The 15,335-nt window shown below is 40.7% G+C and overlaps 1 protein-coding gene and 1 long non-coding RNA gene across 4 annotated transcripts in view; both read left to right on the top strand.

Moving 5' to 3' along the window:
• SMYD3 (SET and MYND domain containing 3) overlaps positions 1-15,335 on the top strand; it is a 597,530-nt gene that overhangs the window by 158,591 nt on the left and 423,604 nt on the right. The gene's annotated exons all lie outside the window — the stretch shown is intronic.
• On the top strand, positions 10,379-12,320 carry LOC133384462 (uncharacterized). Its single transcript, XR_009762571.1, has 3 exons — positions 10,379-10,465; positions 10,648-10,773; positions 11,528-12,320. It is a non-coding gene; the product is annotated as an uncharacterized LOC133384462 (long non-coding RNA).

Raw genomic sequence — 15,335 nt, 5'->3', positions numbered from 1 at the left:
TCATATGTAGCTGTTGTGTTAATTGATAATTCCACCTTAATGAATCCTTGGGTAGTGAAACAGAACTGAAGTGGGAATCTTCTATACATATCAAACTTGCATGTAAAATGAGTTTGGCTTGGAAAGAATTGTTATTTATATAGTAAGCTGTGCAGATGGGATGTATAAGAAAATCACTCTTCCTTCCTGAAGAACCACTTGATAAATCACAGTGTTTCCTTTATGCTTATTCTGTCTCCTTGCCTGGCTAATCGGAAAGTTATGCAAATAGGTAGCACTCCAATCATGCCAAACACCTGGCAAAACATAAGTACTTATAACCGATTTCCTGAATGTCCTTTTTGTTTATCTTTTAGAATATGTCAAAATGTTTTAAAGTTTTGCACAATGTATTTTATTGGTTCTGTTTTACATTATAAACAAAAGTAGGCCATGAGTTATGCATGCACCCATGGAACCAACATGAAGAGCCAATACTTTTTATCTAAACCTTTTTCAGCAGTAATTCCTATGGCTGAAGAACCAAGTTTGGTTTTAAAAGCTTGTCTCTTCATTAGCTTCTGTAACCAAACCTAAGCAAAAACCTCAAATACTGTCTGTGTGTGTGCATGCATGCACGCACGCATGCACGTGTGCACGCACACACACACACACAGGATCTCATGGATGACATCCTAGAACAAGGCCCTATATATATGGAATATGCCCCCCACAACACACACACACTTTCATAAAATGTGACTTCTTTCACCTATTATTGTTATTATTTATTAAATTTATATCCCACCCTTCCTCCGAGTAGCAGCCTAGGGCGGCAAACAAAAACTCTAAAACACTCTAAACCCTCATAAAAACAGATATTAAAATATATTAAAGCACAACATCTTTAGAAACATATTAAAACAAAACATCTTTTTTAAAAAAGCTTTAAAAACATCTTTATTAAAAACATCTTAAAAAGCAGTTCCAACACAGACGCAGGCTGGGATAAGGTCTCTACTTAAAAGGCTTGTTGAAAGAGGAAGGTCTTCAGTAGGTGCCAAAAAAAATAACACAGATGGCACCTGTCTAATATTTAAGGGGAGGGAATTCCAAAGGGTGGATGCCACAACATGAACGGTCTGCTCCCTATGTTGTGCGGAATAGACCTTCTGATAAGACAGTATCTGCAGGAGGCCCTCACATCTGGATATATTGGGGTAAGACGATCCTTCAGGTATCTTGGTCCCAAGCTGTATAGGGCTTTGTAGACCAAAACGAGAACCTTGAACTTAGCTCAGTAGCTATTGAGCAGCCAGTGCAATTATTTCAGAAGTGGGGTGACATGTTGGTGATACCCTGCCCCAGTAAGCAGTCGTGCCACATTTTGCACCAGCTGCAGCTTCTGGACCAACCTCAAGGGCAGCCCCACATTACAGTAATCCAACCTGGAGGTTACCAGTGCATGGACAACAGCGGTCAGGCTATCCTAGTCCAGAAATGGCAGCAGCTGTCTTACCAGCCAAAGCTGGTAAAAGGTACTCCTAGCTACTGAGATCACCTGGGCCTCTAGCAACAAAGATGGATCCAGGAGCACCCCAAGACTATGAACCTGCTCTTTCAGAGGAAATACAACCTCATCCAAAGCAGACAACTGACCAATTATCCAAACTTGGTAACCATCAACCCACTGTGTCTCCATTTTGCTAGGATTCACACTCAGTTTATTGGCCCTCATCCAGCCCACCACTGAGACCAGCCACCAGTCCAGGGTTTGCACAGCCTTGCCCTATTCAGATGATACAGAGAATTAGAGGTGGGTATCATCAGCATACTGCTGACACCTCAACCCAAATCTCCTGATGATCACTCCCAAGGGCTTCATATAGATGTTAAAGAGCATCAGGGACAAGATGGTACCCTGTGGCACCCCAGAGCACCACTGCCAGGGGGCCAAAAGACAATCACCCAGTGCTGTTCTTTGAAAATGACCCTAGGGGTAGGATTGGAACCACTGTAAAACAGTGCCTCCGATACCCATCTCACCAAGTCCGCTCAGAAGAAGAATACCATGGTCTATAGTGTCAAAAGCCGCCAAGAGATCGAGTAAGAACAACAGGGTCGCACTCCCCATCCTTCTCCCAATAAATGTCATCCATCAGGATGACCAAGGTTGATTCAGTCCCAGAACCAGGCCTGAACCCAGACTGGAATGGGCCAAGATAACCTGTTTCATCCAAGAGTACTTGCAACTGCTGCGTCACAACCCTCTCAATCACCCTCCCTAAAAGGAGGTATTTGTAACCAGGCAGTAGTTTTCACAAACCAATGGGCCAGGGTGGGTTTTTTCAGGAGTGGTCGCATCACCACCTCTTTCAGGGCAGCTGGAACCATTCCCTCCCACAACAATATGTTGGCCACACCACCTTGGCAAACTTTTATAAGCCAAGAAGGGCAAGGGTCAAGAGGACACATTGCTGGCTGCATCATCGCAAGCACCTTGTCCACATCATCAGGCTGCATCAACTGAAACTGATCCCAAGAAGTTGCAGGAGACGTTGCACTGGATACCCCACTGGGGACTACACTAGATGTGCATGGGGCATCAAGATTGCTATGGAGACAAACAACTTTACCCTCAAAATGGCTTGCAAACAATTCACAGTGGGCCTCTGAAGGGTTTAAAACTCCATTTCCTAGAGTTGATGTCAACAGACACCTGACAATACAGAAAAGCTCCACTTGATGGCTACTTGAGGATGCGATGGTGGCAGAGAAGTAGACCTTTGCTGCCCTCACTGCAACACAGTATAGACAGTTATGTTTCACTTGTGCCCGATCAGCATCACAGCATGTCTTTCACCACTTGCGCTCTAGCTGTTGTCCAGCCTGTTTCATTGTCCTTAGCTCACTAGTGTACCAAGGTGCAAAACGGGCTCCATAATGCCAGAGAGGGCTCTCGGGGGCAACCATGTCAAGAGGCCAACACGCCTTGTTGTTCCACAGCATGACAAGGGCTTTGTGATGTTCCTATATTAATGTATATATGATAAGTGTTGGTTGTTTAGAAGATACATGGTAAGTGGAGTGAAAGAGGAGGGGGAGTGAATGGGCAGTAGAATGCTAAATGATTGGCTGAGTGTTTAAAATGGCTGAACGTATAAAAGGAAGAGTGAGTGGAATCTGGGGGGAGAAGAGAAAGAGTGGGTTGCTTGGTGGGGTTGGAGAGAGTTGTTTGCCAGGAGAGAGTGAAGAAGGAGGGGGGTGGAGTTCGGATTAGTATTGAGTAAAACCATATGCTTATGTGCCTTAAGAAGAAATCTTGTTAATCTTGTTAGCTTTGTTATCTTTAATAAATACTTAATTTGGTTTACCAAAGGCCTGATCCTTGGCTGGGGTTTCACAGACCAGAAGGGAGGGTAAGGTAATGACCAAGGCTGAAGGGAAACTGTAACAAATGGTGGCAGCGGTGAAGAGAATAACAATACCAGTATTCAGAGTCTCTGGGAATACTAGTATTAGGACATGACTGGTAGTTGCCTAGCAGGGGGATCTGTTGAGATCTGTGCTAGAGCGGGGAGAGAAACAATAAAAAAGGACAGTCCAGACTGGTGGAGTCCCTGGTGGTGCCTAGTGACAGGCAGTAGCCACGCGCAGGTAGGAACCTGACAGGGAGAGCCAGGGAAGGGCGTCACAGGCTTCAACAGGTTCACCTGCTCTATCCACTGGGAGATCTCCTAGGGCATTCAGGAATCCATTAGTCTCCAGGAGCGGACCATCCTAATCTGTCCACCATCCCCGCAGGGGTGGATAAGAGCCGCAAGTCTAAACTTTACCAGAAAGTGATCTGACCATGGCAGTGGAGGTGACATCCACCTCCCCTGTCTCTAGACCACCCTTTCCTCCTTCTGGATCAAAAACCAAGTTGAGGGTTTGCCCTGCCCTATGCATTGTGGGGCAGTGACAACTTGAAACAGCCCCATAGTCGTCATGGAGGCCATGAAGTCCTGACCTGGAACAGCAGAGGCAGCCTCAGCATGGACATTGAAATCACCATCATTAAGGCCTCCTCCAATACCATAGCCGAGATGGCCTCTGCCAGTTCGGTCAGAGAAGCTGCTGGGCAGCAGGGTGGATGGTACACAGCAGTAACCCTAGTTTACTGTCTCCTTGGCCCAACACCAGGTGCAGGCCCTCACAGCCAGCTCCAAGACAGAATGGTTTCGTGATGACAAAATGGAAGTTCTGTAGACTACAGCAACCGCTCCCACCCACCCCGTCCCTGCAGCCTGTGCTGGTGTTGCACCGAATATCCTGGCGGGCAAAGCTGGATCAGATAAACTCTTCACAGCTCAGTAATGCACACCAAATCGGCACCCTCATCCATGATCAAATCATGGATGAGTGTGGTCTTATTGTGTACCTATCTGGTATTAAACACCAGCACACACAGGCCTGTGGGCACAGCAGATGAGCAATGAAGAACCCGTCCATGGGAGGAGTGGGAGCGAGGAACAAAGTTTAGATAGCCTTGCCTTTGACTTCTGTGGTAGCTCATCACCTCTCCATGGCTATACCTCTCTGTACCCATGACCACTGAAATTGGGGTGGCGTCACCTATGTCCCTCCTTACTAAGACTCCTCCTAAATACCTGATGTGAACCCAACAAGAGCCCACCAACAAAACCTACCTGAACCAATTATCCCAGTAGGCCTCAGAGAATTGGGAGCAGTCACACCTACACTATATCTTTCACACAAGGCACATCTTCATCTAGTATGTGTATTCACTCAGCATAATTCACAGAGCTATGGCTATTAGTCGCAATGGCTCTATCCTATCTCTGGGATCAGAGGAAACATGCTTCTGCATACCAGTTGCTGGAGGAAACCACAGCAGGAGAGGTCTATTGCCCTCATATCTTTCTTGCAGGCTTCCTAGAGGCATCTGGTTGGCAGCCACTGTAGGGAAAGAGATTGCTGGACTAGATAGGCCTGTATTGTGATCCACCAGGGCTGCATTTATGGTCTTAGAAAGCTCTTATTTCATTTATTTATTAGAAAATGTATACCCTGCCTTTCCAATTGTAGAAACAGAAATATTCAAGGTGGCTTATGGAACTAAAAACAATTTAAACAGTTAAACAATTTAAAAATGAGAATTGTAGAATCTACACAAAAATCAATTTTAAAACAGTAATAACAAAAATAATAGTAATAAGGGAGCCAATAATCAATTGGAAAATTTCCAGTCAGCAGATAAACCAAAAGCTTGCTAGCTCCTGCTGGGAGGAAGGGCGGGATATAAATCAAATAATAATAATAATAATAATAATAGTCTTTAGTTGTTGATGGAACACTTAAAAAAAAGAAAAAGAGCCAAATGAATTTCTTGCTCTACACTTGTGCAGGTTTAGAATCCTGATCATGCAGGGTTCTAAATTCTTTGGAGAACCAACTTATGTGTAGAGCAGGGTTTGCTCTTCAGACTTTGCCAGGTGGCCAGGCCAGATGACCAGGACATGGCAGGAGGGACAGGACCAGCTTGTCCTCATGCAATTCTAATTCTGTGAGATTAGAGCAGCATTTTAAGATGTGATTTCCAGAAGTGCCTTGCCAAGAGAACAAAGAATGTAAACCCGAGTTCTTATTTTTAGCTACTTATGGATGCTAAAGATATCATAATGTGTTTGCAAACTTTGTTGTTTTTATTTATCACAGTTGTGTCATCTTGCCCTTCTGTTAGACTGACAGCTAATAAGCTCACCCAGTGAGATTTGAGGCTGAGAGGGGATTTGAATCTGGTCCTAGTCTGACCACTTTCTTACTACAACACTTCATTTGTCTCATTATGTTGCATTTTCCCCAAAGGTCATTTTTATTTGTCTGTGTGGACAAAAGTATATCAGGATGACACTTTATGTTACGAGTTCATATCAACTTCCATATTCCTTAGTAGTCTTCAGCCTTCCTAATGTTTAATACATCAGTTATAAAAATAGTGCCTGCTGTTTCCAAGAACAACCCTCTCCCTAAGAAAGATATGCTGCATTATTCTGCTTTAGTTTGTTTCTGCTGCTCTGTATCTTGTAAATCAAACATTTGAACTTCAGTGTGGCTTAGTTTGGAGGCATTTTATTGCCTTAACAGGATGTGAGTACCATTCAGTAATGTGAAAAATTTTTTTTAAGTGTACAGGTACATACTGTATACAGAAGCCAGTAACCAACACATTCTTAAAAGAGAATGGGTTGGGGTGGGGAGATTCCTCTCTCTCTCTCTCTGTATACAGTGCATGTTCTTTAAAGGGAGCAACCATGGCTTTTCTAGGTCATTATAATTCATGCTGCATCTGGCACTACTGGAAAACTAATGAAAACGCTAGGAGTACAAGGCTTTCTTTTACAGTTGAGTATTCTCAGTGGTTACAATATGATGCTGTGCCTAATTTTCCTGGTGTGGCATGTTTTTTAAAACACTGGTTTTTATTTTCAGCCCAGTCATCCATTTCATTCATTAACCCTTTAAGCACTGAGGGTTTTTTATTTTATTTTTAGTACTATAATCAAGCTTTCAAAGGACATGCTGTTGCTACATAAAGATAGAAAAAATATTCTAGCAGTCATTAGAAGGTCTCTTATATACATTGTTATCACAGAAATAAAAATAGGAAAAATGATGTTTTAAAGAAATGTGTCAATAAAATGAAAGTGCTGGACACAGGGTGTTGATGGTGCTGATGTTGGGAAATGGGAGGGTTTCGGGAAAGGGAGAATTGTTTTCACCATACCAGAAAGTGTGATCTGATGCAATGCAACTGTTGCCATAGTGAAATTATATTGTATTGAATAAATGAAAGCTGCACCACTGAGACAAATTAAGCCCAGAAAATAAACTGTTTTAGCATAATTCCTGTCATCTTTCCTTTCTCTTTATGTAGAAACATCCATCTTTGAAAAAAGTACAATTAAAAGCTAGACTTTGGCATATAGAATGAAAATGACAAATAATTTGTGTTGTCAAACATAGGATAAGAGTATCTTCATTTAAATGGGCTAGTTTTAAAAAGCAGTATTATGACATCTCTCTGTGGAAATCAGCATTCACCTGACAGTCTGAGGCAATGACTCCTATGTTAGTATGCAGTTAAACCATTAAGCTACTGGGCATTAGCTACTAGGCTAAGTTCAAGGTTCTGGTTTTGGTGTACAAAGCCCTACACAGCTTGGGACCAGGATACCTGAAAGATCATCTTACCCCTTATATATCCAGTCGATCACTGCACTCTGCAGGTGAGGGCCTCCTGCAGATACCATCTCATCAGGAGGTCAATTCCACACAACAGAGGAAGTGGACCTTTAGTGTAGTGGCAACTACCCTCTGGAATTCCCGTCCCTTAAATATTAGATAGGCGCCATCCCTGTTATCTTTCCAGCTCCTACTGAACACCTTCCTCTTTCAAGTAGAGACTTTATCCCAGTCTACATCTGTGTTGAAATTGCTTTTTAAGATTTTTTAAAGCTTTTTTTTTTTTTTTAAAAATGTTTTTAAAGATGTTTGGTTTCAACATGTTTTTAAACATGTATTGTTTCAATATATTTTAATGTCTGTTTCAATATTTGTTTCAATATATTTTAATGTCTGTTTTTATTATGTTTTAGAGCATTTGTGTTTTTGTTTGCTGCCCTGGGCTCCTGTGGGAAGAATGGTGGGTTATAAAATTAATAACTACATAAATAATAAACCACACTGTGGACATCCTCATTATTTAGACTATATATGATCAAGAATGATCTCACTTTGGGTAAAGAGAAGGGCAAGTCATAAGCCCCAGCTACTCATGCTGAGTGCCAGAGCAGGAAGAAGAAAAATTGAAGGCCTTGTCAGAGACATGTGAGGGATGCTAAAATGAGATCGTGCCATTATAGTCCCAGGAATAAGGCTGTACTATGTCTGTACTATGTGAGCACGTAGATTAGTCCTTAGCGTATCCACTTTATCATACCTCAGTTCTCATAAAGGCCTACAGGAGTTGCTTGCAATGCTCCTAGTGTAAGTGTGGGCAGCAAGTAACATGAAGTATGTTATAAATATTTTAAAAGTAGCATTATTCTAATCTGAAAGTCTGCTAGTGAAGGTCATACAGAAGCAGAAGGCAGTAAAGAGAGTACATCAGCAAAGGTAAAACAACTTTGAAGATTCTTGAGGAAATATGAAATAGAACAGACTGTACTGAAGAAAAGAGAAGGCAAATGGACATTAATGTTAACATTGAATGAGGCCTTATGATGGCTCAAGAGAGGTAAGTTTTGACTTATTGGAATTTAAGCTTCATTGAGTTTCCCTTGTTTGAGCATCTTGGAGGCTTATTAGGCTTTATATAGTAAGTATACTGGGAATTTCAGAAACCTAGGTTACACAAGAGAGAATATAGGCTTATCTTTAAACATTTAAATTTATTAGAATTCTACAGCCCTCACTGGAGCCAATCATTGCCACTGCTTACCTGGGCCCCAGGAGTTGTAAGACTCTCATGTTGTCAGATGTGTCTCCTATGCAGCTCAGGATGAGGCACATTCTAATTCTTCAGACCAGGAAGAAAGCCTGACCTGGAAACTTTTGTACGGGTTGGAATAACAATTTAACCTTCTCTGGCCCAATTAAATAAGAAGGCTTCTGTGGCTGGTCTCCTTGCAATCACTTTAGAATTTCCAGCTGACAATTCTCAGATCATCAGGACTTGCTGCTGACTTTAATCCTCATAGAGGTAGATCTGGTAGTTGTAGAGGATTGTCAGCTTTCCCAAAGGAGATGCTGTAGGAAGTGTTTACTTACATTTGCTACTAGCCTTTCACCTGAGAGATGATGGAAACAAGGAATAAGCGTCATAACTGATTACTTGAAAATTAGCATTGTGTAGGTCCAAAGGAAATGGCTGTTCTTGGTAAGTAGGCTAAAGAGGCAAAAGTAATGCCTCCCATCTCAATATGACCTTGATCACCATAGATCCAGGTGGATTTTACTACCACCTGTTAGAGCTGTTTTCTTTGTGCAATATAATATAGATTCCAAGGGAGAATCCAAGCTGACTGTTTGATGGCATGCCTTAGTTCCAACATGGGAACTGTCCCCATTAAAACATACTAATTGTGTAGAAGGATAAAGGTGTAACTTTATTCATTCATGTTACTGACCTGCAATTCTGCTGAGCAACTTCTGTATTTATAGCATTGCCAAAAAAGTCAATTAGCTTTCACACAACAGTTGGTGAAGAACAGTTGATATAGCAGTTAAATGAAATTGACTGGATAGTATTGACCAACAAGCACTTACTATGATGACTATTGACTGTTTATGCTGCACTAAAATTAAAGAATTTCTTTATGACAGCCTGTGAGTGCAACTTGAAAAAAAGATTTAAATACAGTTATGGCCATTAGTTATTTACCTTATGATTTTGCTACTGCACCATTTGGTTTTGCCACTCCTCGTTTACGCAGATATATTATAGGTAATTGTTCACTTGTGGGTGTCCTTCCAGGTTCACTAGCTGTAATAGGATCTGGCAAACAAAATGTATACTTGGTGGTGGTGGGGTCTGTTTCTTTTCTGAGACTGTATTTCATACTGCATGCCAGCCACAGATTAGGGTTCTAAATATTCTGAAAGACAGAAGTATTATAGAGTAAATCAAGGGAGGAATTCACTTGAAAGCCTGTACAGCTATTGGAGAAGAATCAGATGAAGGAGCCATTTCCCCCCAGTTGTAATTAAATCTATAAGGAATTGGAGGGCAAAACAATTCTAGCGGCAAGATAAGACTCAGGTAGGGAAAACAAAATGCCTGTCAGATGGGAGAGGTTACCAGCCTTTTATATCCTAAGCCCCTTACCATAAAAAGGGCAAAATAAGCATTAAGAAAAGAGAAGTGATGGAAATCTTTTTTGATGAGAGGTAGGGGCTTTGGCAAGAAAAAAAAGGTGTTGTCTTAATATAGAGTTGAGACCTGTGCCCAGGCTCTGGCATTTCTTTCCTGAATGGTGTCAAGAATGCCTGGTTTGTTAAGGCTGTTAACTAAAATGGTTCTGTGGCAAAGAATTGTGGGGAGAACATCTTGCCTGAATTAGGGCCTCTGTCAGTTCTCACAGCTGAATTCAGTTAATTAGGTAGTGAGTAAGAACACCTGCTTATCAGCCTGAGACTGGTATCACAAGGCCACAGGCCTGGGAAGGTTGGATAAGTGTGTGGCCATTAGGTGTGAAAGCTCTGGAAGATTTCATCATCAGAAGGCCCCTGACTGGCTAATTAATTCCTGCTGTTGTTGTGCTTTTCCCCATAAAAGTAGAACTAAGATTCTGGATCTTTGTTCTCCAATGTTTGTTGGTGCTACCCCAGCTTGATGTTGGGGTTCTATCTGCTATTGAGGCTATACATCTCTGCGGAGATGTTGAACCGTGAAGTTACTTTGCTGGTTTTCCTATATTGTGTGAGTATAGAATAGGCTAGACAGATTTGTTATTTTTGCTTCTGACTTGAACTCTTTGCATTTTGTATTTTACCTAATCCTAGGGGTGTTTGGTTTAAGGAGTTATTTTGCTGTTATATTTTTGCACTTATATTTTATTCTAATAAAATTACCTGTTATTTACCCGTGTGTGTTCATTTCAGGGTGAATTTGGCTCTGAATCGAGCACCTTGACTAGTTAGCCACAGACTTCCATATAGGTGGGTATTTTGCCTTAAGGCTTCAAGACAAGGAGTGCACCCTTTGGCTCTTGTCTTTTGGAGTTCTTGGTAAGTCATTTCTGGCAGTTTGGGTTTCCCCTTTGTCCAGAGTGGGTGGCCAGGTTTAAGGCTACCTACCTTGCAGGGTTGGTGTTGGTTAACTTAGCCCTGGTAAGGGTGATACAGGTTGTGCCTGGCTGGGATAAATTGTCCTGGGCTTGGGAGTTGACCCCTGGTGAGAATTCATGAATTCTTGACAAACGGAGCTTCTCTTGTTTCCTCTTTCAATGGCTTTCTGTTAGGAAGGCTAAAACCTTCTTTGGGAAGGCCTTTGGGCTATGAGTGATTGCTTTCTCACCGAATTTCAGTTGCTTTACTACAAGTCTGATTTTGATTTGTTTCATTGAGGATGTCTCTGAGGAGTGTTAGGTTGGCTGAGTGCTGTACACTCCCTTACCACTTAAGTCTAAATCCTGAATAAGAACTAGTGGAAAATAAAGTAGTTGTCTCTCATTAGGCCCAGAATTACTGACACATTAATAACTTCATATTTCTGAATCCAGCATACATTTTAGACTCGTTTTATGTGATGCTGCAGTAAAGAAGAAAGATGCTTTAGATTTTTGTCTAAATGAGAGGCTAAATTTTCCTAGCTATATAGTTTTATCCATTCTAGGTATTGCCCCTCAAAGTAAATTTGGCTTTGATAACTTGCAACTCCCCCGACCCTCCAAAAAGTGGGCGGGGGAGAGAGAGGGTTAGAGAGGTTTATCTTTTGTGCAGAGACTAATCTAGCACACAATTTCTAAATTATTGACACTAGATGATGCTGAATGAGAAAACACAGATTTCCAACATGAAAATTCTGGACCATACAGATAAAGCACGAGACACTTGCATCGCAATCCACACTGCACTGATGCAAAAGGCAGCTGCTCTGAAGATAACTGGCTGGTTTGGTTAAGGTGGAGAAAAATGCATCAAAAATGTAAGAATTCTCAGGAATCCCACGTGAAGATGAAATGATGGATTTAGTTTCTCTTATAAAATAGCGTTGTGCCATCACTATTATATCTTAATGCTAACAGGACTTTTCATCCATAGTATGCAAGAGAGACCAAATTCTTAGGAGGAAATTGAACTTGAATGCCAAGTTGTGGAAATAGTATTTTCATAACTCGTTCTGACAAAACAGAGTGGAAATGAAGGCTATTCATATCTTAAGCCTTTAAAAACATTGAACGGGTTTCTCACAAAACCTGTGAAAATTTCACCATTAATGACAAGAGACCTAGGATTTTTAGCCATGAAAAAACAAAACAAAACATCCTTTGCAGCAGAATATCATTTATTGAAAGTGAATTCCTGTCTGCCCTTCTCTCTAATAGATTGGTTTTGCAGCAGTGTACGTTTATTTGGAGGAATTTACCTGAAGCTGAACTTAAGCTGTAATAGCCTGTCTCACAATATTCAGATAGGGCACATCCATGGGAAACACTGGAATATTGCAATAAGGGCAATTAATCATATTCGTCAGACAGAGGGATTTAAGGTAACATAAGCAGCATCAACTGATGATAATTCTCTGGATGCTTGAATAATTATTTTTCCAAATTATGAGACGTTGGGCTTGAAGTGCCCTTGTAACTATCAGTCTGATTTGTATGAAAAATAAAACTGTTCCATTCTGCAAAAAGGTGGTCTGTTTTACTCATCCCTTGATGATGTGGGTTTGATATGTTAGCATCTCCACAGTGGCAATTTTTGGAAGTTTACAATACTAGAGATCTCCATTAGGAGTCCTATTGCTCTTTCACAGCTGTGTTATCACACATCTAACAGTGACTAACATTAATCTAATTAAGTCATTGAATACTGCATCCCCCCTAATTCAGTGAAATAAGCTTTAATTGTGGTATATTAACAATAGTTTGTCCAGTTGTGATGCCGATCTGCTTGAGTACTTTATTCCAAAATCTCACTGTGGCCCCACTGACTACAAAGACTCCAATGGTCTGCGGACATTGTACCTAACGTGTGTTAATCTCACTGTAGTATAACTTCTGTTTTAAAATATATTTTAAAAACTGCCCAAACTGCCCTAAAGCCAACCATCATTTCTGAGGTGTTTTCTCTGAAACCAAGCCTCTCAACTCATTTTTCTGTGCCCAAAGCTAAAGCCTCAGAACACATGTGATCGCTAGTAGCTTGCTCCTGAATCTTCCTGTTAGAAATAAATAAATAACTGATCTGATGGACGTTAATTCAGTTGCCTCAGACATTGGCTCATCTGTCTCCCAGTTGTTCTTCTGTGAGTAGACACATGCTTATGTAGGAGTTCCCTAGCCCATAGAGTCTCTCCCCTTTCCAGTTGTCCCTCAAGTGTGTCTGTTTCTCTGCACTGTAGAAAATCAAATGGGCATCAGGGGAGCCCTGCTTTGGATTCATTTAGATTGCCATGATGTCCATATCATAACTGTGCATCTCATGAATGTAGAGTTGGAAGGAAAGGTTGTACTGTACTCTTAAAGGGATATCCTTTGATCCTGACAATTTCCTCTATACCCAAGGCTTGTCTTTATTACTGAATATCAGATAAATTAACTGGTGCAACTGAAAAGCTTCATAATTTTTTTTCAGATGTGGAATCCCTCCAGCCCTGGTTATCCTTTTGTACAGTAAATCATAACCAAATTTCGCCCTTTTATTCTGAAAGATAAGTTGCTAATGGATGTTTGCCAATTTCCAAGCAACTTTTTTGGAATTAAGATTGGAAGCACTTGAAACTGACGTTTTTATTATCATTATCCTCCCTAAAATGGCCAACTTAAAACTTGGCCAACTTAAAACTTGGCCAACTTTTTATTTGTAAGGTTTTTTGTTATAGTTTAGTTTTATTGTATGGAGAAATAGTTTTCATTAATGTTTGGATAGCAATTGGGAATGGCAGGGTATTAATGTTATAAAAAAGTAAAAATAGTGTGTTGAATTTGGATGTGGGAAACCAGATTCAAAATGGTCAACTGTGAAGCAAAACTGGTAGCTTTGGGCATATCATTACAATTCAGCCTGATGTGACAATAATATAAATAAATACAAACATAATAAATAAATAAAGCATGTCTGCACCCAAGCATATCAGCAGACAGGGAAGTTATAATAATTTGTATATACACTTTGATATCCCAGACAAATTGTCTGTCTTCTCATGTCACTCAAAAATACTGCTTCAGCTCCCCTGCTACTGGCCACACTGTACTGGGAGCATCGAACCACAGGCCTTGTTTGTTGTGTCATCTGCACCCAGGTTCATGATTTGTTTCCCTTCAAACAAACCACAAGTGGTAGCCAGGTTTTGTCCTTGGCTTGCCTCTTGTGTTTTGTTCAGGAGAAATGAACCACAAGTCCAGGTTTGGAGAACATGGCAAGGCAAGACTTGTGGTTTGTTGCTCCTAGCATGACTAGGAGCAGAGGAGGAGAGAAGTGGGAACTTTTGAGCTGTGTGCACTAGCTTGCTGCTCATTCAAATTAAACCATAGTTAAACATTAGTTAAGCCATAATTAAACCAGGGCATTAATTTGCTTTATGTGAGGATGTCTAGATTAGGATTTGTTAGTGTTTTCTGGTTTTCACACTTCTATAAAAATAGATATATTCATTTTTAAGCTGTACTACATAAAAGTTTCCTACATAAAAGCTGAAATCCTTAATGACAGCTTGGCCTTGGAGGAAAGCAAAATCCATTAACAAGTCCTGCAGTGACATCTGGAATTTGACATCTCCAGAAGCCCTTCTTAATTTGTTCTAGCAGCCATCCCTTCCTTACCAAAAGCAAGCTCAACATAGAAATGATAAGCTTTCTGTAATAATAACATTATTTGCAACTGTTAAGCCCTTTCCATTTCTCCAAATAGTAAGAAATTTCAGAGTCAGAGCTACTTGTGTTTGGTTTCCTTGAATGAGAGAGCACTGGAAACTTACTATGTTTTGTAATATTGGCCTTATTTATAATACACAAGTAGCCTATAAGTGGAACAAAGAGGTACTCTTCCAAGGCAAAATACCCACTACCCTACATCAGACACTCAGAATTATACCCTTCACTTACAAAGTGTATTCAATAACTTCTTTCCTCTCTACTTCTGTCACTGTTTTCATCCAGCCTGCAAACTGATGTTTTTTTCCATGCCATCTTACATCTGTCCTTTTCAGATGTAGTACATCTCTTTGAAACTCTACTTCAGGAAGGCTAACTGGCACCATTTGTTTTCTTTTTGGCACTAGATGAATATCTTTTTGTTTGCCTAGACCTTGTAGATGCACTGCTTTTATCTGCTTTGATTTTTTTATCTGATCTGCTGTTCATCAAACATGTTTAATTCTGATTTTTTAACATTATGTAAGTTGCTCTGTCAGCCTTTGAAGAGTTGAACGTGGGTGTAATGAATGAATGAACAAACAAATAAATGCCAAAGGTGCAGGAAAAGCATCTTTTCCACATTTATGGCCAAGATTCAAAGCACCATATGTTATGCACAAGGGCTTTTTGGCCCCCTTCCTGTGACAACCCTCTCTGCCACCCAGAAACCCAGCAAAGGTTGGGAGCACTCTGGGGCAGTAGTGCATGAAG

Source organism: Rhineura floridana, chromosome 4, assembly GCF_030035675.1.
Source record: "Rhineura floridana isolate rRhiFlo1 chromosome 4, rRhiFlo1.hap2, whole genome shotgun sequence".
NCBI lineage: Eukaryota > Metazoa > Chordata > Lepidosauria > Squamata > Rhineuridae > Rhineura > Rhineura floridana.
This window is presented reverse-complemented; position numbering and strand designations above follow the sequence as displayed.